The 26,067-nt window shown below is 45.9% G+C and overlaps 1 long non-coding RNA gene across 1 annotated transcript; it reads right to left on the minus strand.

Moving 5' to 3' along the window:
• Nucleotides 1–808: 808 nt before the first annotated feature.
• LOC133629649 (uncharacterized) lies at nt 809–21,905 on the minus strand. Its single transcript, XR_009821102.1, has 3 exons — nt 21,622–21,905; nt 2,699–2,934; nt 809–1,957 (listed from the first exon to the last, which is right to left on the minus strand). It is a non-coding gene; the product is annotated as an uncharacterized LOC133629649 (long non-coding RNA).
• Between the last annotated feature and the right edge of the window lie 4,162 nt (nt 21,906–26,067).

The raw sequence follows: 26,067 nt of genomic DNA on the forward strand, positions 1-26,067 counted from the left end.
CAGGTCTGAGGGAGAGAGGGAATCAGGCCTGAGGCCCAGGCCACTGTCCTGTCAGTGATGAGTAGCAGTGCACACTGCACGGCACCCAGTGATGCTGAAGAGGAGACAGTGCCGAGGACCTGCTCAAATACACCCATCCCAGACTTGACCAGTTAACGTGCTTTGTGATGGAGATCTTGCTGCTTTGCTACAATGATGCAGAAGTGAAAGAGTGTGATGGAAGTCAGGTTCTGCTGTGCATGGGAATGCACAGCCTCGGCTACTAAGGGAAGTGGGTATACCTTTAGATGAGTTTTGTTGCTGACAGCAGCAGCGTGCTGCCTCAGAGCCAGGGTAGGAATCCAGAGCCACGTGCACAACTACAGTACACCCTTTGTTGCTGGAAGAGCATCCACAGACAAAGCACAATCTGCAGCAAGATTTGAAAGAAGCAGGTATAATCCGTTGTCATATTGCTAGGTGACAAGAAAATAGATGTTTTTATGCCTACCAAGATGTGACTAGCTCGTCAGTTATGTAACCCACTCGTTCATGCTGCTGTCTTCATCTATGAGTAATTTTTCTGCCAAAGACCTTACACAGCCTCTTGGCCTTGGGAGGTACGAAGAATCTGGGTTATATTGCACTAAACATGATGCTTACCTATAGAAAGGTCAGAGAGTTTTCCATGAACTCTCCTTGTGGATATACATTTGATATTCTTAGATTAGCCCAAATTCATGCTATGCAGCAATTTAAAAATGAACAGGCTCTTTAGAACAGTCTTAAAATTGATGTTAAAATTGCATATTTATTAAATAGTTCACTCAAAACACAGCTTATTTTATTGCAGAGACGTGATAGGGGCCAGACGTGCAGTGCCAGGTCAGAAAGGATTACTTTAGGACATGCATCATACCAGTAGAGCTTTGTGCTTTTGTTGAGATGGACTTTGACCATCTCCAAGTATTCTACAAACTGAAGTAGCAGGCACACCTCTGCCATAAGATATACCAGTATTACTCCCATTACCTAAAGGGGCAGCGATTTGTCTCATGTCAGTGGCAGAGCTTGGACTGGATTCACTTGTCCCGATTTTTCGCTCTAAGCGCCCGTGTTGTTTCTCAGGTGTTACCTCAGCCTGCTCTTAGCTGATGAACTGTGAAATGGGAAGCAAAGTAAAGCCTAATGAGGCCAGCGTTCATCTCAAAGTAGATCAGTACTGATGGAACTCAATAGTCAGGAAGATTAAGACCTGTGCATTTTTGGGAGGAAAGAGGTCCCATGGACAAAACCAACCAAACTGAACTAACAAACTAAAATCAGACTGTAGCCAGAAGATTAACTTCTGATTGTAATATCTATTTATCTGCTCTTCGTAGTATAAATGAGTTTGGTAAATGGCATTACTTTCTTTGTTTGACAATTACTTTGTACTTGGAAACCTCAGCTAAAATGAACCTGTTGTTCACTAGGTGCTCTGAAAACATGGTGTATGTCCTAGAGCCCTGGGACACTCCTGAGCAGCAGATACACAAAACCTTGGCAAGGAGACTGCAGAGGCAAGGGGACTTGCTTCAAGATGCAGAAGTGAGAGGGCATCACATGTAACACAGCCCAGGTCTCTGGATCCCTGGACACCAGCTGTTTCTCTGCAGACATCTACATGGACAGACTTTCTTTCAGAATTACAGGTTTCAGTGCATGATGTAGAGGGAGAAGAAACAAAATAAGATCCCTTCCTGGGCAGAGAGGAACCCAGACAAAGTCCTTTGAGTGCCATTCTGGTGGGGAGTACTTTTTTAGCTTCTGTCATATGATCTTCTTGTAGAACTGAGTTCCTTGGAGCATCCCTCTCAGCTTCTTCTCTGCCATTCTCCTGATCCTCAGCTTCCCTTGATCCTGGGAAGAGGCAGATGTCATCTGGACACTCCTCGTGGAAGTGAGCTTCTCTCTGGGACAGAGGACTGTGTGCTTTCTTTGGAGAAAGAGAGGGCTGTGATTATTGCTCCCAGAACAACTGGAATAGCTATTTACCCACAGCAAGAGGATGTTATTTTTGGGCAAAAGGGTGCTGTAATGTTTTCCTGTTACGGTAGTTGGCAGCATTTCTCTATAGCCCAAACAGTTATTTCTTAATGGAATCTTTACTCATTGCTGTAGGTTTACTAGAGGGAGAGGACATAAACAATTTAGGAATTCAAACAAAATAATACTGACAGTAAGATAAGTTTAAACCCTGGGAGTCCAATAGTGACTGAGCAAAAGAACAGGAGAGCAGGGCCCGGAAGCAGAAGCCTGAGCTGAGGGGAAACTGGTGGCCAGGTGCAGAGAAGTGGTGTATGTATGGTGATTTTTAAAGCATAAGCTACTTGGAATACATACATCACTTGCAGCATTTCCTGGGTTTATCCAGATGTTTCAACTTACTAAATTTGAGTCATGGCATGGGGAAATGGGAACCAAATGAGTTATCTGAGACAACTGCACTTGGTGGCTCAGGTAGCTGAGTGAGCTGTTCAAAGATGTGAAGGTGCATTTCATGGACATAGCTAATAAGTTAGGTAGCAACCTGCTTGTCCTACAGAACTGCTTATGAGCTGTTCTACGACCCTGATATTCCTCTCCTGTTAACATCTTGTCTCTAATCCTCCTTTCCTTTAGAAAAAAGGTTATTGGAGAGGCTGCTGTGGTTTAACCCTGGCAGAACTTGTCCTACCTTGTAGCACAAACCTGATGCACAAGGGAAGAATGAGCTCTTGCTTCAGGGAATGCCATGAGGCTCTTGTTCATCTGGTTGCCAGTATTTGTCCCCATTTTCCTGTATGACAGTGTGAGCACCAGGTCCTCTTCTCCACAGCTCCCTGTGCAGCTGCAGCACTGGCACTTCACCAGACATCCTCCCTCAAGCTAGGCACGCACTGCAAATACACTCTCCCATCAGGCAGCCAGCAGCTGTAAACGGCAAGGAAAGCCATTTGATTTGGGGCATCATTTTATTCCTTGGACAAAGTGTTGCTCATGTTATGGCAGTAGTGGCTGATACAGCAAGCCTAGAAGCTGCTATTGTAGCTATAACCATGGTGTAGCAGATGTTAAATTTAGTGCATATATAGCTGGATGGTAAAACAGCAAACACCTTAGGCCTAAATACCACAGGAAAACCCCTCACTTACATGTGTTATCAGATGTGTTTTCCTTGTGGCACCATTCCTTAACAGATGGTTCTTAAACCCCTTTTCTCTGTGTTCAAAGGGGCAGAGGAATGTTTGCATCCCATCCCAAGGCAGCTGCCTGCCCTGACCCACCCCCCATGGCACTTGGTGAGGTTTGCAGGGTACTGCAGAAGCCCCCTGTGGGCGCACAGCCCTCATTGACTCCTGCCAGGGGAGTCCATGCTGCTGTCAGAACGGCCAGCTTTGCACTTTCCATCTCAGCACACACCCTCCACCATCTCCTTCTGCCAGCCCCAGCACTCACAGCCAGTTCACCAAACTGAGATGACTGAAAATTAACCATACCAAAAGGGGGGCAAAAAAAAGACAGGAGAATTGTACCGAGACCAATCAGCCTCCAGTGCCACTGACCCTGCAGCCAAAGGAGCACAAGTGTCAGCAGAGAGTAGAGAGCTGCCTTTTGGCCAGAGCCCAGCTGTATAGTTCAGCTTAGGCCAGTTGTGAAACTGCACATTTGCTCAGCCCCCGAGCTGCTGCCCAGCCCCTCCAGGCCTTGCTGTGGGGGTGTGTGCTAGGGAAACAGTAACATCTTTAATGAATCCAAGTACTTCTGAAGTTCACTTCTTAGACCTTGAAGAGTTAATGTCCATTTTCCCAAGCAAGAAAGGAGCAGATTCTTACTGCACATGCACTGTGAACACCCTGTGAGGGTGATTTAATGTTACTGCATGAGAGTAAGTGCCTTGAGACAGAGCTGGGTCTTGTTCTCCTCCAAAGCAGGAAACATAGCTAATAGAAGAACAAGAGGACAGCTATGCCATGGTCTACACCAGGAAAAGTGAGTACACAAATTAACCTTCCTGTTTGAAAAACGATACAAGTTTTGGATGTTGTTTCAGTAGTGTTGCAGCAGTGATGGTGTCAGGCTATAAGCAAGGCAGAATTTAAAGGAAGAGATAAGGTCCTTTACTAGGCCAGCTGACTGCCTTGGTAGAGAGCAGACAGCCTTACAGACACATAAGCCCTTCTTCAGGCCTGTTTCAGATCTGAAAAACTTCTGTCTCTGAAAGCATGTTTTGCTTAGGAAATAGGCTGATCTAATAAACCTCTTTTTCACAGCTCTTGTCCCACTGCTAATTTAAGGGTGCTCTTCGGGCAGAAGTTTGACCTTTTTTAAAAGAAAGCTGTTTTCAGCTGGGCATCCTGTTCCTGACTCTGAAAAAGCAGCTCTCACCCTCGAAACGTTAACTCATAGATGCATATTGTTAAAGGCACGTGAGAGGCAAGAGTGCAGTGCTGGCAGTTACACACTGGATGGATTCTCCTGCCTTCCTTGCCCCCTGCCAGGCACAGCCATGGGCCACCTCATGAAGTAACAAAAAGGCTGCCTGGTGTGCCACACACATCTAGGCTGCCATCACCCTGTTAAGCCATGAAGCTGTGCCTACTGGAGAGCAGGCTCAGTTATTTGTGTTACGGTAGTTGTCCTAAGGAAAGGGCCTTTCCTGAGGGAAAGGGCTTTATTACATAAACTGGGGCACTTATTGACCACTACTGTGATGGGGCAGATACAGGCAAAAGGCAAAACTGAAGCAAAAAATGGCCTAACACATGTTCAATAACCTCGAAGGGGCCTGTAATGTAGCTGTCGCCTACAATACTTGCTGACTAAAGGTAGTTACTGTTGTAAAAGGAACTTCAGCACGGTGTAGCTGTGGCGCAGAAGTGAAGCAGCCTCCTTGCCCCCGAGAACCAGATCCCTCCCCTTTGGAAAGGCCAAGGGATCCCTCCGCGACCTTCCTGCTTTGGGCTGTCGCACTGTGGCTGCAGCCAGTGCTACAGGAAGCAATGCTGAGCACACACCCTCCCTCTGTGCTTTATGAACCTTACAAAGGCAGCCAACACTTGTCTTTTGTCAGCGAATAAAGCAGAGAGCGTAAGACACGGAAGATTTATAGGTACAACGTCGCAGAATTGCGTGCCTGGATTTACCCTCACTCAAATCCCATTTACTTTAATAGGAATGTTGCTGCTAAAACCCTGCATGATGTTTAAAATATTTACCCCATAGGGAGCAGATAATCTGGGAAGTAACAAGGTGCCATTTCCTACCAAATGTGTTCTCTGACTATAACCACATGTTAATGGTACAATTTAGGGCCACGCTAGAGCGAAGCGTGGATTCCCACTTACAGGCACAGTTAAGCTGTGCCTCTGTGTGAACTGAGAAGGGTCTGTTTGCTGTCATGCTGATATTTATCAGACAGGAAAAAGAAATAAAAGAAAATTAAGATACCAAAGCTGGAACATCAGCTTTCCTTGTGTGGCTTACTCTTAATTTTTCTTTTAATCCTCAGAACAAACCAACTTTATTTTGGAGTCCAACTCTGAAGTTTATTAGATTGCTGTGAGTGCTGCAGTGGTGTTCCTCACAGGTGACCAACACAAGTGGCATGGTGGCTCCAGAGACCACATTAGGCATGGCAGCAGTTTGCTTAATGTTAAAAAGTCTGCCTTCCTTTCCAAAAATGTCAAAATGCTGCCTAGCCCTTCATTTTGCCAGGACTTAGAGCATTCTGGCGTGGACATCAGGAAATCCTATTCTGTCCTTTGCAACATGAAGCAAAGACAGGAGATGAGTTCTCCCACCGTGTCAGCTACCCCTTGCTCAGCTCTGAACAAAGGCACATCAGCATAGCACACCTGAAAACATCCAGTGAAGCCACAAAGCCCAGCAGTCCTCATGAAGCCAATCTCAGAACCTGTAGCTCCTCTCCTACCTAAAGTGGTACTTGGCTGACTCTCCTTATCAGTGGACAAGGAGATGCATCTGGGGATGTATGAATGAGTGTGTTGGGAGGGATTAACCACAATCCCTCACCTTGAAATGCCTTCAGCCTAATTTCTCATGAAAATGAGTCTGTGTTTGCATGGGCAGCTGCAGGCATGTGTCTCAGTCTGTGCTTTTCTGTGTGTCTACCCTTCCACCAGTAACTCCAAACCCACCTGGATGAGTATGACCTACTCTAGGTGGTTCTGCTGGGGGTTTGGACTGGATGATCTTTCAAGGTCCCTTCTAACCCTTAAAATTCTGTGATTTGTGAACTCACTGACCAATTTCAGCAATCTGTAACAGAGGAGTAGCAGTCTTCAAGATAATCAAGTTGCTATATGTTCATTAAAGTTAGCAGTGAACTACAAGAGAAAGAACTTTTTTTAAAAGAGTCATTTAATATAGCAGTGTGGCTTAACACTTACTTGCCCCAGAAAATCCCCACCGGGGAGGATATTATGCAAACCCTTTTTTTCCTCCCCACACGTGTGTTTTAGCAGAGCAGGATTCAGCCCTAAAAATTGCTGTTTCTTTCTAGATGGTTTCTAAAGTGGGGATCTCATATATGTTCTTCCATAGATAATTAACCACCAGGCACTGATGAATTCCTTCCGACATGGTGCATGACTTAGAGGAGAGTGTGCCGTAACATCCTGCGAAAGGAAGCAGTTCATTCAAACCAGTAACAGGATCACTAGCAGTGTTAACCTAAGCCACTAGAAGTCATTTAGTGGGATTAGAAAAGTCCATTTGGATGTGGTACACATGGCAGCATCCAAACTGTTGTCATCAGGTCGCTGCATCCAGCTCAGCGTACATGTTGTCATTCATCCATTTTGTACTCTGGCCCCATCCATTTTGTGCATGCTGGTGTGGCAGCAGCGGTGGCACCTCTGTCTCTGGCACCAAAGGAGCAGCCACATTACCCACTTGCCAGTATGCAGGAAGGCATCTTCTCAATTTGCAGCCCTGCCCCACAAATTCAAGAGTGCCAAAGCACAGCTTGAGCAAGTGGGTGACATTGCTTCTTCGGGAGCCTAAAACCCCTTGTGCCCTGACACAGGGAAGAGATGGGGGTGACAGGCGTTCCCTGCTCATCCCCGAGCCCAGAGCTACCACTTAAAACAGATGTCTGTGTAAAAAAAAGGCCCCACACCTGCCAAACCACCAGCCTCAAGCTTCCTTCCTCCTTTCTTCAGACCTCAGAATAACAAGACCATTTGTGCAATGTGCAGCGCACCCTGTGGTTTTCTCTTCTCCCTGAAGACATGCTATCTAATCTCCGTGGCGCAAAAAGATCAGACAGCAAGCCTTACAAGACAGGAGAAAAGAGGGGAATGGTGAAGCAATGTGCACTTTGCTCAGCTGGCTTCACTTTTCAACACAAAAAAAAAAACCCAGGAGGAGAAGCGTGGGTCAATGTTGCAGGCCTTGCTGGAGAGACGTTGGAATTCGACAGAAGGCCCGAGTGCCTCATTTGCACATATTCTGCTGTGCAGCACCTAAAGCACTAAATAAGAAACAAATCTGTTAACTGGAGAGTCATCTCAAGTCAGAAACTTTCAAGGGTTCAATTTTAAACATGGACGAGAATTTGATGTTTTATTGCTGCTTTGCTTTTGGTTCCTGTTTTTGCTAGTGTTGAGAAACGAGATGCCTTAGGAAGCTGCGTGGTGTGTAACACGCAGTATCAGCCTCTATACAAAGGAAGGAAGATGATGTGGCAGAACATTGTTGAGGAAAGATCCTGTTTGTACAGAGAGCTGGAGAATAGTAAACCAGAACAGAGCAGGGATGCAGAAAGACCAGAAGTGAAAGGAAATCAACCTCAAATGCCGATGAATCCTGTTTGTGTGCGAGAGCCTGCTGGAGCTACTGAAACAATTTAAAAATCTGGTTTATTTGTCTTCTCTCAGATTTCCTGTCCTGTAGTGCAGGAGAGGAGAAGAGACAGGGGACACGCTTGCTTGTGTTCCCTGACAGTCTTTTCTCTCATGGCAGTCTGGCAGTCACTGCTGGAGCCAACAACTTCAGAAAAGGTCCTGTCTACCTTAATGATTTTTTGAGATGTATAAAAAGCCGTCTCTTAGTTTATCTGTGAAACAATCAACTGATTTGATGAGCTTCAGTTCCTGATAAACATTTGAGTGCAGATCCTGCGTGTGTAACGCTCACTGGCAGATGCTGGCTGTGTAACAGAGGGAAGCTATTTCCCTGGGATATGTGCCCATTTCAGGTTATGCCTTTTTAAAGCACCGACATTTAAGGTCATTGAACTAAATAAGTCTCTAATACTATTTTTGATAAACACATTGTTTCAAAGCCATATCAAACATCTTGATAATGGAATATCTTGTCTTTGCAACAAGAAGATTAGCCTGTGAGTAATCTGGGGAACACTGCAGCAAGTGCAGGTTTTTTTCTGAATTGATTCTAGCGGTTTATGGTCAAATTTAGAGACCAGTACGTGCACGGCGACAAAACCCTGCACCCAAATACAATCATCTGTAGTTCCTTTTTGCCTGTATATAACCTTCCTGCATTGGTATGAGCAACTTTGATCTTTGATACAGTGACCAGCTTCCTGCAGTAGGCGGAAGAGACATTCTTAGCTGTGTCTGCAAGCTGCGTCAAGAATTTATCAAAGCTGCTGACTCCTGAAACTGAGGAGAGCAATGCCACAGCACATATTATAAATGACCCTTTTCTCCTGGCCCGCTGGCAGTAAACAAGCTTGATGCAAGTTTAGGCAAGGAAAGCATTGTGCCAAGGTATTTATAGATTTCTTTGTGTTGTGACTCAAAGGTGGTTTGGGTGCACCCCATTGAGGCCCTCTATAAAAAAGGCAATGTGTGAAAATGCCTCCTCTGTGAAAGCAGCAATAATTTTAATTGTAACAAGCCAGAGATTCCAACACACATCAGAGCCTTCCTGGACCCAAACAAAGGGCAGTATGATTCTGATCCCAAGGCACCCAAAATGCAGTCGACCAGTGCTGAGTGGGGAGTGAATCATAGGCCTGGGAGAAAAGTAACGGGTCAGGGATGTTCTTCTAAGCTTTGAGACAATCCTGTTTCCTCAGATGATTTCCACAGGGAACTTGCCTGTTTTGATCTTTCTATGATGAATAGTGATGAGTGACATCACTGGATAATTTCCAGGGTTCTAATGGCAAATGCAAAGGGAAAGTAAAGGGGGTTAAATTCCTTCCCTTGTTTTAGATACCTCATGTCCTGCTCCTTCACGGTGTGGCTGGCACCTATCACTGACTGTCTGTGCTGACAGGCTGGGGTGAGAGGAGCTGCCGGAGGCAAAGTTCCTGTGCATAGCTGCAGCAGGGTGAGACAGTTCCGTGGGCTAGCTCTCTGCCAGGTATGGTTGGGTACCGTATGGCTAGGAGGTTTCCAGGCACAGACAGTTAGGTGCCATATGGCTAGGAGATCTCAGGACTGTGAGGGTTGTGGGTAGCTATGGGCTCCAGGCAACAACTCCTGCCTTCCCATGTGGCCCATATCTGAAATGGGAGTAGACCTGTTTATATCAGGTATGTGTTTGGTATCCACACGATATCTCCTAGAGGTCTCCTCCTGTGCTGAGGGCACATAGGCATGTATGCAACCTCAGCATGCACACAGTCCCTTTCACCAGTAGCAGTAACTGACCCACCTCTCTACAAGGCAGCAGTGGTGCTGCAAATTTTAAATCAAAAAATGCCCCAGCATGCTCCCCAGCCTCTAAGTGCTGATGTCCAGTATGCTGGGTGGCATCCTGGGAGGGGGGGGACCTGTGCGCATGGGCTTCAGGTAGTCACACCGAGGTTCGCATCTGCAGGATGTGCATACAGGCACCTGACAGGACATCAGGGAGTGCTTGACCAGGTCTACCTCTGCTGCTTCAGTGTTGACTAGGCTCTTTTAAAAGCTTCATTGTGGTAAGGAATGCCCTCTTTTCATACTGTTGTGGTAAATTTGTGCAGCCTCTCTGAGGCTGTATGATGCGTGTCTGAAAGGGAAACGGGAAGGAGCTGCAAATGGAAATTTCAAGCTGTCAGCAACAGAGCAAAGCCCAACCAACTTCCCATGGCGTGGGTGGAAAACCCAGGCCATGCACTTCAGCTTCAAGTGACAGGAGATGCTGAACTTTGCATTGAGTCTTCTGAAATCAGCAGATGGTGGAGATACTGTGAAAGAAGTGACCTTGGACTGGCTGTACATGCCCCAGGAGAGGGGACGGACACAGGCCTGGATTCGAGCATCTCCTGGCATGGCTCTGCCTTTTGCCTCTGGGCCCTCCCTGAGATGCTATTCCTCCAGGATGGCCACTTCTTTCTTCATATAGGGCGTGATAATGGGAGAGGAGCTTGCCATACATAAGAGCTCTGCTGTGCCACTTGATGATGGGCGAGAGAACACACCCTGGCCCCTGTTTTGTTCACAATAGAAATCACAATGTCAGGTTTGCTTTTAGCTTCACTAGAGATGTGCTAGAGGGAGTTTTTGCCTGCAATGGCATTACGCACGTCCACCTGCCATGAAAATACAAGTGAATAGAGCAGGGGAAAAGATCTATGATAGGAGAGCTTAATATCTGTATTGACTAACTTTTCTGTACACCATCAAGAATGGGTCACCATCAGCAGAGAGTACATGGAGGAGCAATGCAGAGCCTACACTTGTCTCCAGTTAATTAGTTTCTCACCCAAGGACCTGTGAATTTGTTATATTGTCCCAGGAAAGAGACGCTCCCACCAGCCACATAATTTAACAAAGCTATGAACCAAATGAGTTTCCAGCTTGCAAAACTCTCTTATCTAAGGTATTCTCCTTCCCTGTGAGGTACAGCTTTCAGGTGGGCAGTTTTGGGCCCTTGGGTTACTTTGCTGGGCTGAAGGAGTTTATCAATTTACACATGTGTCTGTAAATTGATATAATCCCATTTGAGATTTGACTGAATAAAGCTTAGCACCTCAAGTGTGCAAGTTTTGCAAACCTGCAGTGTTCCACACAGGTGGTCATGGTGCTGGACTGCATTAAAATGGGCAAAGGCTTCCTTCTGAAAATGTGACTGTCCCATACCATTGTGGGCTTGCCAATATAATTTTCTAGAGCCATGAATTCCAACACTAGACTAGTGAAAAGGAAAGGGAGAGGATAATTTCCCTTGGAAAGGCTGGAGAGATGAATAGGTGTTCACTTGAATATGCTGAAAGTAAGAGAGCAACGGATGCTGATCCTGAGAGCACTCTGAAGTTGGGAAAAAGAGAGCATTCTCAGCCCATGGGGAGCCCGATGGAGAGAGAGGACAGGGCAAGAATGCGTGAAAGTAGGAGCTTCTCACAGCCTTCCTGACACACTTGTTTTCTGTGCTAGTGGCCCAGGGAACTGGCAAAGCTGGACTGGGACAATGAAGACTGTAATCTCAATTCATCATTTAGAGCCTGCTTGTGTCCAGGCAGACACATCTATTCCAGCCTTCTCAGATACAGCGAGCTGTTGCATTTCACAATCACGGGAAGGGCTTCCCAGCTGCATGGTCCAAGCGTTTTGAAGTGCATTATATTAACTTGGTTCAGACAATCGGCTTTAAACATCTGAATCTCATTTCTTGATGCTGATTCCTCTTGCTCAATCTTTATTTCAGCTGTGTGGAATTCTCAGACCTTCCTGACCCCGACTTATCCTTTCCTGATGTTTTATTGCCAAGTCATTGAGGTTTCAGGGAAGCTGGTGTTTCTAACATGTGCACACCTTTGGTTGTGCACGTGGCCAGCGTGTCAGGCAGAACTTTCTGTGTGCTCTGTTTATATCAGTCTCCACTGCTGTGTGTCCTGCAGTTTCACCATTCGGTGCGTTTATCTGTTTGGCCCATTGACACAGTCCTCCTTAAAATGTGATTCTTATGTAAGGCTTTTCAAAAGCTCAGGCTCTGCACACTACAAAACTCCATCAGAGCCTACGTCCGCTCTTGTCACTCACATACAGGTTCCATCTGTTCCCCTTTTCCTCTCCTGTTGCTGCTTGCCACATCCAGACCACATGCTGCTTATACATTGTACAATAGACATTTCTGCACACACACTTTTTAAAATGTGTCTCAGTGGTTTATTGTTCACATGTGTCTTCTTGCTTACGGCAAGTTTTATCAGTAATGACTTTGTTGTTTACTGACATGTAGAATGAAAAAGGGTACTGTTAAAATTTGACTGGAGGAGAAGAGAAGGGCCTTTGATACATCAATTACACAATTTCTGCCAGCTTTCTGATCATTTTCCCCCTGCCACCACTTCCCCAAATTCTGTATTTGCCCAAGGATAAAGCCAGATCCTAACATAACTTACAGCAATGTGAGGGCTGCTCCGCTCTGAATGTGGCTGCTCCATGTTGTTAAGGATTCAACAGCACCTCTTATACTCCTTTGTCTGCTGAGGAGGGGAGATGGGACCTTCTAGCACTTCTTTCCACCAAGGCAGCCATACCTTCTGCTTTAGATCTCTTTTAGAAGTCCCAAGGGACACCTTTGCACAATAGCTATATTCATCCATTTGAGGGGAAAAAAAATCCCTACAGAAGGTAGTTCTGGAAGTGAAATCAGTGCTAAGAAGGTCTATGAAGACGTATCTCCTGCAGGAGCTGAGCTGACCTCTAGCAACTACTGCAGTCTGCAGACTAGAGCAGACCCAGAGGTATGTAATGACAAGGGAATTAATGCAGGCAGATCCCCTGGAAGCCATCTCAGGGCTTTCCCATCACACCTTGCTCCATATCTGTGTTGAGACTGGAGTACCTGCAAACAGATCACACTGGGTGCAGCTCCTAGGGATGTTCCTGGGCGTCTGCAGCTGTGATGGCACAGAGTCTGTTACACTGGATTATTGCCACCCAGGGATTTCACACACCAGGAAAATCCCGAGCTGCTCAAAACCTCTAGTTTCCCACCTAGAGAAGCACAAAACCTGCCTGTGGTGATGATAATTTCTGCTACTGGAGAAAATAAAGCCTGCAGAAAGCCACAAATGGTTGGAACCAATTTCTATCAGACTTGTTCTGATTAAAGCTTTCCTACCAAGACTATGGGTGCTTCTGGCAGGGAGGCAGTCCGCTGCTCCCTTCCCAGGGAGAGGCAAGCAGCACATACTCCAAAGTGCTGGAGAGCTGATGGCAAGGGCCTCATTTGAGAGAGCTGTTGAAAAGAAGACACGAGCACAGGAACATAAAGACCCTTCCTCTTCTGTCTATGGACTACAGCTCCTGTTCCACCCTGTGACTCCCATCCCATCCAGTCCCCTCTGCAAGTCAGTGGCAAGGAGGCCCAAGGTCTCTTTCCCTTGAGAAGAGGTGGGCAGGAAGAACCAATTCTTGTTTGGACAAAAATGTTTGCATCATGTTCAGACACAATACAGTATTTTGTGTACTGCCCTGCACCAAAGTTTGAGGCTGTTGATCAGATGGAGGGCAGGCATGAAGGATATGAAAAGAGAGAATAGAGCAGAGCTCTTGGCAAACTGTTGTAGATTAGAAAAGAGGCAGGTAGGAACAGAGATTAAGCAAGTGCTTAAAAGAGTTATTTAGGAGAAACAAGGGCTTTAAGTGACATTTGAGTATGGGACAGAAAACAGTATCCGTGGTTTCCATTGGTCTTCAGAGTGCTAAAAGCAGAAGTGGTTGCTGGAGCCTGAGCAGGAATCTGTGTCTGAGCTCTCAGCTTCCTCCCAGATTGGATGGGAAACAATTCATTTGATTTACAGGCACACTGGTAGAAGAAATTTTATTTTATAGATTTTCAGCTTTTGGGTTTTTTAAAAAACAAATTGCTTTGTGAGCAGTGGAACTAATGGCTCTTGGTTTCCTATGGGTCTGTGACCCTTGCTTCATGGTCACCTCCCTTGTCCCACCTCTTCCTAAAGTAAGATAGCTGCAACAAGCCCCAGTCTGTCCCTGTATATGCTCCAAGACTGCTCATTGGGCAGCAGTTGGGTATGCATCTCTTGGCTGACCAGCTAATGATTCTATGACTCTGTGATTCTAATGCATCCAGGTCAGCCGGCATGCACACACTCACTGGCCAGCTGGCTGCTGGCTGCACTTCTCTAATTAAGGCCTCCGTCCCTCACTCAGCCATCAATTTGCACAATTTGCACAACATTCAGAAAGGTAATTGATAGCTTTTGAAACTTCCACCTTTCTCTTCTGTGCAAAATTGAGTAAAAAGTATTGATGGAGCTGGACAGACAAATTGAATCTGAGCTAAAAAGGTTCTGCTATATCGGCTTTGGATGTACATGTAGGACATCAGTCCAGGTTCTGGGATTCGTTTCTCTCTCTCTCTCTCTCTCAGCTATTTTTAACCTGGATGTGTTTCCCGATCTGTTTTGCACACAGCATTGAAACTGGCACAGCTGAGGGGTGAGTGAGTGATGGGAAGGGGAGGGGAAGGGGAAATCAGGAGATGCTTATGTTGGCACTGCTGCTGAAAGAAGTGCTCATCAAATGATAGCCTCTGAGATGTGTAACGTGGAGTCCCACATCCCTCCCCCAAAGCTGTGAAGAGAAATGTATTCACAGTCTCAAAGTGCTCAGATACAGGGCAAAAAGAACTTGAGAAATCAAGGCATCCTTTAAAAAAGCCCCCAAGGAACCTTTGAAAGGGAACCTTTTCTGTTGTGTAGTTCGACATCTCAATATGGCCCACATTCCTGTGTGTACACCTCAAGACATCTCTCTGTGTAGGGTGTCCTTTTTGTGGCAGCCTAGTTACTGTACAGAGTGCACATGGACTCACAGGATCAATTCTAGAAACCCTTTATCTGAGTTACTATCCATACAAACCTAGGGCTTTGAAGAACAGAGGTTTTATCTGGAAAATATGTAGGGAAAAAAACCCCAACTTCCTGAGTGTTAATTTACAAAATGAGACCTCTAAATGGGAGGCATTTCTTTTCTTCAGTTAACCATAGATGATCAAAATGTGTGAGATCTGCCTTTTCCCTCTGTGTTCTGTTTAATGCTGTTAGACATGAAAGGAAAAGAGGATTAGAAGTAAGAGTTGGTGCTGTAAACAGCCCTTCAGGGTAGGTGGGAAAAACAACAGTAACTTTCTCAAACACAACACAGGGATGCCCTTAGGAAAAGGTTTTGAAAGTGTCCTGCATTGGAAAGTTAATAAATAAATAGATCTCAAACATTACTTTAAAGACTGACAATGCTCACTTTAACGTCTAAAGCATGCACCACAACTGAGAAGAGACTAAGGGAATTTTTAATGGGCAATAAATGGACTAATGTTTTTGGATGCAAAGCTAAAAGTGGGTTAGTTCTGATGGGATGTGGATTTGTTCTGTACTTCCTCACACAGTGGCTTTACTGTAGTGAGTTTGTTTGCCTTCCACTATCTCTTTTTGAGGCACTGATTTTGCCATTTACCACAGCAAAACCATCAGGTGCAGAGTTTGCTGGATTTGGGGGTTGTGTAGGCAAATGCCAGAGCCTTTCACCGCTATCCTGTGATGCCTTACTTAACACCTGGCTTGGGTTGCTTGGTCATCTCTGCCCCTGTGGTGTTGTGAGATCCCCTGGCATAGACAGTCCCACTGGCAGCAAGCCCCTTCCCACCAGTGCCTACCAGCAGAGGCACAGGCTGTCCGGGGAGGGTGTGGAGTCTCCTTCTCTGGAGGTTTTCAAAACCCACCTGGACATGTTCCTGTGTGACCCGATCAAGGGGAACCTGCTTTAGCAGGGGGTTGGACTGGAGGATCTCTAAACATCCCTTCCAACTCCTACCATTTTTTTGCTTCTGGGAGACAGGAGGAGGCTCAGCAGAAACTCCCAAAAGCAGGTCCCCCTTTCCATTGCCCAGAGCTGGCTCAAGGCACAGACCAAGTCATCTCTCAAAGAGAAAACAGTGAGTGATGCTGATGTAAACAGCTCATCTGTGCCTACTGGCCTTGGCTGAAGAGAAGACACTTGGCTCCTTGCCTATTCCCAGCAGCCCATGGAGGGCACAAAAAGCCACCACATGGGTAGAAGGAATGGGAAAAGGAGTAATCTTGCTGGGCAAGAGGGATGGGAAGGATGTGTACATTGGAAAGGAAATCTTGTGTTAAGGGAATTGGCATCAAGTAAAGGCTGGGAGAGGCGGGGGAGGACAGAAACAGACAGACAATCTCTATTTCAAGAGAAATGCCAAGGCTATCAAAATTCTTGCACAACTGGGTATGCCTTTACCTGCCTAGAATCATTCAAGAGCCCACTGATGTCCTCCAGACCCTTTACTCACCCTGAGTCCCCAAAACCATATCACCTGTTCCCAACTGATTCTCACTTGTCCTCACACCTCAGAACTGTATGGACTGTTTTTCAAGCCTTTTTCCTACTCCCCATTTCTCCCCAAACTCTTCTGCTGTTACCAAAACACTGAGACAGGCCTGACTACATCAGCATAAGTTGCCAGCCTAAAAGAAGAAGAGAGAATCAGCTCCCTAAGTTTTAAACACCCAGACAGGAGGGAGCACATGGCAGGCTTTGAGCGAACACATTAATAGCACCTCCACCCCCTTATCACTGCTGCTTTCTGGCTTACTTTCCCTCTTCCAGAGGGTCAGCCACCACCTTCCAGTGCTTTCTCAGTTGATAAAAAACACTTAGTTTAACCTTGCTGCTCAGTCATTATGTCGTATCTCTTCAGAGCAACTCGAATCCCAGTCTGCTCACACCTTCATGACAGGCCCAGCCACTCAGAGCTATGGGTTGTACTGCTGCTTTGAAACCTCTGATCCTTCTCCCTGCACTCTGTCTGCAGGAGAGGTACCTGTGCCTCTGCATGGATCACTCCCCTTCCCTGAAAGTTTGGGTACTTCAATACTTGGACGGAGGGACAGGCTTGGCTCCTCTGTCCTCTTCCTCTCTTCTTGGGTCACTTTCCAGTATGTTCCCTGTCTCCTCCTTCTCATTAGCTTCTGGATTAGTCTTCCTTGAGCTTATCCCTGTTGAGGTGAGAGGCTGTCAAACAGGCACATAACCTTTCATTTGACTTCTACCAGGGAATGCAGCTTTGAGCTGATAAGGGTATGGCTGTGGCAGGTTCTTCTGCTCTGTCAGCAACGACACCATGTGAGGGTCAGCTCTGCTGTATCTTCTCTGTGGAAGTTACCATCAGCAAAAATGCTAGCTTTATACTATCCAAAATCAAGAACTGTGTTTAGCCCACCTTTCATACACAGACACTGATCTACGTACAGACATATATATATTGGCTCTACTGAATGTTTTCCAACCTCTGGCATCCTTCTGAGCAACTGGAGCATGAAAATACAGAAGGAAGAAGATTCTCTACGTGTTTATGAGTGAGAGAGACTGCTTGCACCAGTGGCCATGTTCTTTGCTGCAGTCCCAGCCTCGCACACTGGAAGGTCATATCCAACTGCCACAAGGCTCTAGCTAAGCTTGCTGTGAGCTTCCTCGGAAAAATTCAGGAGTTCAACTTTCTTCTGGCTGATAAAGTTGGTGAAGAAACCAGAAATACTAGTCCTGCTCAAGAGCTGTGCTGTGCCTCAGGGGAGAATGCAAACACAGGCCTTCCCCTCTAAATAAAAGGGAAACAATCATATTTCCCCAGGTGGAAGGGGTCCTGCTTGATGGGGGTCCATACAATGTGTGGCTCCAAGGATGAGGATGTGAGCCTGGGGACAGATGGAACAAGGGAACATAAACCCATTGGATAAAGGGTTTGCTGCTGGTACAGAACCAAAGAGGAGTTTCAGCACAGTGCTTTCCCTAGGTGAAAGTTAGGTCATCTGGATGCTGCCTTGGGTTTGACTCACTGAGAATGGCATCAGATTCAGCCCAAGGTGAAACAAAGGGGAGAGGAATTTCATGGGCAGGTATATGCAGATAAGCAGATGGAAAAGGTGAGTGCTCCAATATTGTTATGGCCAGCATTGAAGAAGGAGGCAGACTTTGAATAAGGCTAGAAAAAACCCTCTAAATTCTCCTTACAGTGCATGATATCAAATATAGAGCAAGGGTAGGTCTGGAACTTTTCAGTGGCAGGAGGAAGCCCTCAAGCTAAAAATTGTGCTCCCATTTCCCTCATTCACTGCCCAAAGACCCGTGGCAAGCAGCAATATCGAGTATGAAATGGCAGCCTTAGTGGATATCAATTTAGAAATCCCCAAATGGAAGCAAATGCCAAATCCCATCATAGCCCAGGGAATGGCCAGTTTCCCAGCTTGTTTCCTGCTCCTTCTTGCCTTGCCCCATGCTAAACGTGGATTTACTCTTCAGAAAAAGACATTTGAATTAAACAAAGCAGTTGTGTTACCATCCCTGAAAAAAAACATACTCTGACATCCCTCCAGTCCCTCCACTTCAGTGCAGTGCAGGGCATTAAGTCATCGGTCCAAATGCAGGTGTTAAACTGAGATCAACAGCTCCTGGGACTCCAGTAAGTGTACTGACTGCATCTCCACTGACTGCAACGGGCAAGCTGCACTCCAGGATCCACTGACACCTCCCCAAACCCCTGCAGATGCAAGTCAGAGACCAAAAGCCAGACCTGTAATGTGCTACAGAAAAATAACAGGCATTGTGAGTGTCTCACATCCTGCCATAGCAGAGACTATTTGGCAGGTATTTTAGAGTGAACACATCTAGACCCCTAACTCTATTGCTGTCCAAAACTAGTGTGTATTTTTCCTTGGACAGTGCCCAATCTGCAGTTTTCCACACAGAAATGCCTGTTTGGTAAACTTCCAAGAAGTTCTATTTTTGATTCAATGAAGAATGGCAGCTTTCCATGGAACTTACTTTTCTTTGCTTCTTTCCTCCTTTCTTCCTCCATCCCACCCCCACCCAAGATTGCTAAAAAAACCCATTAATTTTCATTTAGAAATACTACATAGGGGCCCCATGACCGTCAGAGTTCAATTGTCCTGTTCTGCAAGAGACTCAACAGTTTCTTTAGTAGTCCTTTTTCACCTTGAAAAAAATACTTGTGGAGGGGGAGTCCCCATCTTTACCTTTCATCAAACTGTTTTTCCTGCATCTTGAAGAGAGTACAGTGGAGGCTCTGCTGAAGGCTTCTGAAAACTCCTCTTTTTTAACGCTATGCTGCTGCTCCTGAGTCCATATGCTCACTGGTGACCATCAAGGATAAGAAGCAGAATCACAGCTGTGCCGAAGCCACTGGAATTTACCACTCCATGGTCAGAATAAAGATCTGCTGATGTGTGATCACCTCAGAGCAGGAGACACATGCAGAACTTGCAGGATACCTCTTATTCTCCTGCATCCACGTTCACCTACTTCTGCATCTGAGCTGTCCCTCAGCCTGACAATCATGTCCGAAATAGTTGAAATTTGCAGGATTGTGCCGTCTCTTTACTGGATCCCACATTCTGATACATTTCTCTACTTTTTTTTTTGTCCCAATCTGTGTCTCCAGAGTCTTCGGTGAGCAAGAATTGAGCTTCTTCCAAGTCATAATGATCCTCACTTGTTCACTCTCTCACAAACAGAATCGATTTGGCCAACAGCCAGGACTGCAATAAGGTCCAGGCACATACATGGGCAGCTTAAAAGCACCTCAGCTTTGGGAAATCCTGCTGGGCTGTAAAAGCTGCCCACAAACCCAAATCATATCAAGCAAGGCCTGTCTGATAATTCTTTGGCACAATCCCCAAACTTGCTGAACTGCTTTTCCATACAAAGTATTTCCAGGTGGGTTATTAGGTCCTGTATCCTTTCCATCTTGTATCCTCTTGCGGTTGAAAAAGGCATTCCTTAGAACAAGCTATTTTTAAAAGGAAAACAAATGTTCTCCTTTACGTTTCTGGTTCCTCTAAACCACAGAGATACTTTGCAAGACATGGACTGTTCCTGCTGAGTAGCACAGAGGTCTTATCTCTCCACAGTGCCTGTGCCCATACAAGACTTTCATCTAGGGAGATAATTTATATTTTCACAAGGAGATTGATGCTGGTACAACTACTAGTGTGAACAGTTATGCTAATATGGAGGTGCCATACTCTGTTACATCTGGTTTCCCTTCCTGTATTTTTATAGCAGCATCACTGTAGCCACGTTTGAGTCTGTGCTGCTTTAATGGTACCACAGAAGTTAAAAGGAAAGAGCTGAGCCAAGCGTGTCCTGTAGCCGGCTGTTGGCCGAGCTGCGTGGGTTGGGGTGTGAGAAAGCAGGAGCCTGGACCCACGCAGCTCTTCCAGTTTTGGGTATGCACTCTTACACTGTTTTACATGTGTGCACACAAGATTCATCAGTAAAGCTTAGCTTTGCCAGGAAAAGCTACATCAACGTGAGGACCTCATGGTGTAAGACAGCAAAGCTTTGACTGCTTTCTGTCTGGGAACGCTGGTTTGCGGCATTCCCCGTGATGAGAGGCAGGTGAGCTGTTTGCTGACCTCCTCTTATTTCAGCCCATTGCAATAATTTATGTCAAATGTAAACAGGATTACTGAAAATGGACCCCAAGTATAAGACCTGCAGATCTAGAACTAGATATTGCATGAGAGAAGCAGGTAAAGAAAATATAGGCTTTTCATTTGAAAATTGTCAAAACAACAAAAAGTGGTTTGTCAGTTGATTTAAGTCTTCAGGGTCTCTGCCACCACTGAAAACGAAGAGACAGAACAGTACAAAACCCAGAGGTTTCTGTGAGTTAAAACAAACTGTTTCACTTTGAGACACTTTCAGACAAGATGATTTTGACATGTGTCTGGATAAAAATAACCATCTGTGACCGGTAAAATGTGACCAGGCAGTGAGAGATCTGTCTTTGAGGCAGAGCTGCTGGGGACCCTCCCTCCCCAGGGCAGCCTGCCTCACTGCTGGCTGCAGGAGGCACGCACCAGCCAGCATTGCTTTCATACCTCCACTGGGAAGATGCAGGGGCTGACGGGAGCCTGATCGGTTGCCTGCCACCTCAGCAAGTCTGTTCTGCAGCTGCAAGGAGGCTGAGAGGGCCGCACCAGTGCAAAGGCACGGGGCATTAGCACCACTCGGGTTCCACGCAGCCGCCCCGCACAGCCTGCCTTCCCCCGTCCCTCCCCACCCTGCAGCCCTGATGCCTCACACTCCTCATAACCTTCTTTCCAAAGACAGCCTTGCCGAGCAGCTCTGCCTGCCAGGTATGGAGGCAAAGCTCCCGCCCTCAGCCCACTCCGGATCAAGTCAGTTGATGAGAGCTGGTGAGGCAGTACCACAGCTAGTCTGGGCTGTAGAACAGCCTGAGATCTGTGAGGGCTGGAAGGGCTGTGTCGTTAACAGCCTTGGCGGGGCTTGGAGAGCCCTATGCTCTTGAGAGAAAGCAAAAACAGGACAGGAGCTGTTGAAAAGACGTTATTTTTCCTCCCAATGAGTAGTAGAAAGCCCCACCCAAGTTTCACTCCTCACTCCCACTTTACATTAAAAAAACAAACAAAACCAGAGAAATCAACATTTGCCACTGTGTGTTGCCCTTGCTGCCATGTGACCCAGGCATGTGATTACGTTGTTGATACTTGTCTTTTCATAGGATCAAATTCACTGCTGCTGTAGGAGCCTGCGTAGCTTGTCAGAGCAATTATCTACCCAGGCAAGTTACACAAGCTGAGGAGCTTCTCCCTGCCCCGGGGTATCCTACCTGTCTCTGCCTTCTCCCTTCACGCGTGGCTCCTCCTCCCGTCTTTATGTAAAGGTGTCGACTGTGCTCACTTTTAGGAGAGCAGGCAGAATTCCTCTTAGCTGCACTGTGGAACTTGCTAAGAGGTCCCTGTGATGAGGCAGTCATTTCATCCAGCCTTTCTTCCCATTGGAAATGTTGCTTAAAGCAAAGGGAAAGATGAGCCTCCACTCAAAAAAAAAGCAGAAAAGGCAAAGCAAAAAAGGAGAGGGTTTGCCAATCTGCCACGTGCTCCCTGTCTTATTCCTGCTCGCAGCCTGCACGGCTCTGCCTGTGCAGATCTGTTTAGTCATGTTGCGTGGCTGGACTGGATGGGGCTGTTTACTTCAAGACTGGTGTTTGTTCCCAGCTTTCCTGAATGAACAAACGTTCCCCATGCTGGGGAGCCACTGTGTTGTAATCGAGCTCCTTCCCTCCCTCAGGAGCTCCAGAGATGAACAGAGCCTTTGTGGGAAAGCAGGTCTTAGCAAAGGGACACCCATTAACTAAAGGAGTAGAAATAACTGTAGCCCTGCTTATGTTGTGTTTCTGTGACAAAGGTGAGCGTTGGGCCAAGTCCCAGCTGCTGCTCAGGCCCCAGTAGTTCCTGAATAATGGGGGGAGCCCCTGCATTAGTTACTGTCTTTGCTACAAGAGAAGGGTCTAGTCTTTGCTGCTGGAGTTGGCTCAGGACCAGGCCGGCACCTGATCTCAGGTAAAGTATTTACAATCCTGGAACACAGCCAAAGGTCCATGACCAAAGATACAGTGTCAACAATACTGATGTCCCCAGTTTGCTCGAAATCTACCTGTGCTTCCAAGTGATGCAACACACCCTCTTCCTGGCTTTTGCCTTTAATTACAAATGAACTTGCCCACCATAGTAGGTGCCAACCTTTCTTAGGGGTTATAACTGCACATATGGTTGTTCTTAGCAAGCTGGCGTGGCCTCTCTGGTCTTTCTCCAGGGCTCACTGCTGTAAGTTTGCTGCTGGTGCTTGTACTTGCAGACACTAGCACTCTGTGTAGACACTGCATGGTTTTTGAAGTAGTGATTTGCACATGCAGTGATTGTGATCTCTATCTCCCCTGTACGGAAAATGTCTCTCTGCCCATCCAAGGCCACTCTGCAGTAAGTAAATGCTTGCCTTGACCATATGACAAGGATACAAACTGCTGTGTGGCTTTAGCTAGGATGCTGTGTATTTCTCGGTGGAAATAAACATACTATTTTCCTATAGGTGGTTTGTTTTGTCTCTGTCCGACATAAAGCCTGGAGGAAACAGTGGACAAGGTGCTTGCTTCTCCTCTTCCCCCGTGTTTCTCCTGTACTTTGCCTCTTTATCTTCCCTCTTCTCAGAAAGGTAAATCGTAACAACTTATTGCTTTTCATACTGCCTGGATCTGAACAAGTCACAAACTCTAAACATCATTGCAAACTCCTTGAGTTGATACAGTCTTTGTAAAAAACCAAGTGATGTTAGTGCTTTTCTGTTTTAAAAAAAGTAAAATTAAGAAACAGAGATTATATGAGGAAAAGCCACATTGATTTTAATAGCAGTTCAAACTATCAGGACCAGAAAATGTCAGGCTTCTTATTTCAGTCCAAAAGTAGGAAATCAGAGAATCGTAGAATTGTTTGAGCTGGAAGAGACTTTGAAAGATCATCTAGGCCACCCACCTGGGACATCTTTCACTGGAACATCCAACCTGACTTTGAACATTTCCCATGATGGGGTGTTCACAACTTCTCTGGGCAACCTGTTGCAGTGTTGGGGTGCCAGTGAGCATACATCATACACCCAAAACGCATCTATTTCTAGCTTGTATCGTTTTGACCCAGTCACTTTTCTGCATTCTAGAGCCTTCTCCTAATGCCACGTTTCTCTGAAAGACCTTCTCTGCCATGGATCTCAGCAATTCATGTCTGATTTGCATCAAAGCTCTTGTGCTTCTGACATAGGTAAGGCATTGGTTTCTTTCTGCTGAACAAGAGCTTGTGATTTTTATTTGTTTTAAAATCTTATTCCCATGATTGGAGAAGGTTCTGCTTTGCCAGATCACCTAACCATCAGCATGGAGATGCCAATTCTCTGTATGTCCCTAAGTAATTAGCTGGATAGGGTTCAGTGTGTGGTGTTCAGGAGCAGTCAGTATCATTCTTTGTTTTTCTTGGATCAGTTCAGCTTGTTGTTGCTTGTTGAAAATTACTTTCTGCTCTTAACAGCCATCTCTCCTCTCAAAACTTGTCTTTTTCCTTAGCGACATCAGCAGATAAACATTTAGGATGGCAGATATATATATATATAGGAGTAATAGACCTTCTCTTTTCCAAATTTCAACTTAAACGTTGTCTACTTTTTACATTTTAACCAAAAAAATTAAAATATTTTGAGAATATCTGTCATTTTCTGAGAAGCTCTGTGAAAAAGTAGTTTACAGTTCCTCCCTTTTCTCCCTGACAGTATTCTGTGACAGGTGGGTGTTTTTTTTCTGGCAGGGGACACACATAACATGTCTGTTTTCCTCTTAGCCTGAAAGGCATATAGGGCAGGGATTGCCCCTATACTTAGACGCTACTGAGAGCAAAAGACTGAACCTCTTCGCAAAAAACAATTGGGCTGATTTTGCTCTCCCAAAGCAACATACAAAAAGAGAGGAGTATTTTTGCCACTCTCAGATCTCTCCTCTTTCCTTGCAAAAAGTTACACAGACTTCTAAGCTAGCAAAGGGAGAAGATCGAAGACACTCCATTATCTTGATGATCATCCTGAAGCTGTTGGCCAGAGCTGCATTTTGTGAGCCCAAAGCTTTGCTGTGCAGAAGGCTTTAGCTGCAGTGAGGGGTGCTGTGTTACAGACAAGCTTCCCGACTCAAAACAGCAAGTCTGTTGCAATAACTCTGTTGATCAAATAAAGTTTCTGTTCACAGCGCAGAGCCAAAAACAGTTTTTGATTGCAGCCTTGAGGGGTGTTTCTTGGCTCGTGGTTGATGCTTTAAGCAATGTGCAGCTCTACAAGCCATTACCAATAATTGAAATCTCTTCCTTCTTATTATCCTCAGAAATGTGGAATGAAGACTATTTACCTTCCTTCTCTCATAGTTCATTACAATTAGTAAGCCATAGGAATGAGGACATGAGCCTGAGAGTTGGATACAGCAGGCCTGTTCTGGCTTTGTCAACAATATTTCCCAAAGAAGACAATATATTCAGAAATATGACCAAGCTTTACTTTTTTCTTCACCTAACTGTATTTATATATGAAGATTTCAAGATTTCACAATGCTGTGTTATATATTCACTGTTTGCTGCAGCAGTAATACGAGGTTTCTCGTTGTCACACTACCAAGACACTTAAACAAGTCACTTTGTTAATAATCTGATGGCTTATACCTTCAGATTCCAGTGTCTGTTCACATCTGCTTGCTATCTCAGCTGCCTTCTCCACCTCACTGGATTTAAAGACATTTTAGTTGTCCCACCTGCCTCTTTCTGCCTTATCAGCTCCCTTAAAATGGATCCTTAGACCATCTCTGTGAAGTAAGATGTGACCGTGGTCCGAACATAGATGGGTTGATGTCAGCACTTGCAGATGTGTTCACCTGCACCCCACAACAACTGTTTCCAGGGAGTATCAGCACATGCTGTTTGTTCAGTGCCATGCTGAGGTGCTAGTGAGGGTGTGAAGGGGAGTATACTGACATTGACATCAAGTTACAGAATCACAGAGTGGTCTGGGTTGGAAGGGACCTCTAGACATCATCCAGTCCAACCACCTGCTAAAGCAGATCCACCTAGATCAGGTCACACAGGAACATGTCCAGGCAGGTTTTAGAAACCTCCAGAGAAAGGGACCCTACACCCTCCCTGGGCAGCTTGTGCCAGAGCTTCCTCACCCTCACAGCAAAGAAGTTTCTCCCCATGTTCAAGTGGAACTTCCTGTGTTCCTGTTTGTGCCCATTACCCCTTGTCCCATCACTGGGCACTATGGAAAAAAAGACTGGCCCCATCCTCTTGACACCCACCCTTTAGGTATGTGTAAGCACTGATCAGGTTGCCCCTCAGCCTTCTCTTCTCCAGGCTCAACAGCCCCAGGTCTCTCAGCCTTTCCTTGTAAGAGACATGCTCCAGTCCCCTACATGGCAGCAAAAGACAAACGTGGGTGCGCTGATCCCAGGCCTGGGGGCAGCGTGGGCTCTGCAGGCCGCCTTTGCTTGGTGTGGTGTAGGTGCATCCTGAAGTCCATCATGGCTTTCTAGCTACACTCTTGGGCCCTGTTTTCAAAACAGACTCTTTTACTAGAGATTTCCACACAGTGACATTCAGGTTTCTCCAAGCCAAAATTTCTTTGGAAAACACAAGTTACTGTTATAAGTTTCCAGAGGCAGTGGGGGGTTTATTGTCACATCTGAGGTCTGTGAACATTA

This window comes from Colius striatus, chromosome 1 (genome assembly GCF_028858725.1).
Source record: "Colius striatus isolate bColStr4 chromosome 1, bColStr4.1.hap1, whole genome shotgun sequence".
Classification (NCBI taxonomy): domain Eukaryota; kingdom Metazoa; phylum Chordata; class Aves; order Coliiformes; family Coliidae; genus Colius; species Colius striatus.